Below are 608 nucleotides of genomic sequence, written 5' to 3'. Positions count from 1 at the left end.
TAGGAGGTCCTCGGCCAAAAAGTCCTGACGCCACTGGCCCAGGATTTATGAGGGCAGTCCCCTCTGGGGTGCAGGGGATTTCACCGCATTACACGGTGTCCATCTCGCCTCAGTGCCCTCAGGAGACCGATCTGCTAACCCTGCCGGAGTTACAGGGCGCAGCGGTCTCCCGCGAGCACCACTCTCAGTCACCGCCCGGCATCGTAGCGGTGCTAAGAGGCTCGCCACCTCCGCGGAGGTCTCTAGAGCAGCAGGTTCGGTTGTTCCCTGCCGGTTCGCCGTTACAGGGCACCGAGCTGGCTGCTCGGATTACACCAGAGATCAGTCTCGAGAGACTGATTCCCTTAGTAGACTTTTTGGCAGCGTGGAAACTACTGCCAAATGTGTCTCGGTGGGTCCTGCGCACAGTAGAGAGAGGCTACAGAATCCAGTTTGGTTCCCCTCCGCCTCTTTTCAACGGGAGTACGCCCACGCTGGTGGGCCCCGAGCAGGCTCTGGCCATGGAGCAAGAAGTAGCTACTCTTCTGAGGAAGGAGGCCATCGAGGTGGTCCCTCCTCATGTGAGGCAGTCCGGGTTCTACAGCCGGTACTTCATAGTTCCGAAGAAG

Source organism: Sinocyclocheilus grahami, unplaced genomic scaffold, assembly GCF_001515645.1.
Source record: "Sinocyclocheilus grahami isolate Dianchi unplaced genomic scaffold, SAMN03320097.WGS_v1.1 scaffold221.1, whole genome shotgun sequence".
Taxonomy (NCBI): Eukaryota; Metazoa; Chordata; class Actinopteri; order Cypriniformes; family Cyprinidae; genus Sinocyclocheilus; species Sinocyclocheilus grahami.
The sequence above is the reverse complement of the archived record's forward strand: the minus strand, read 5'-3'. Positions refer to the sequence as shown.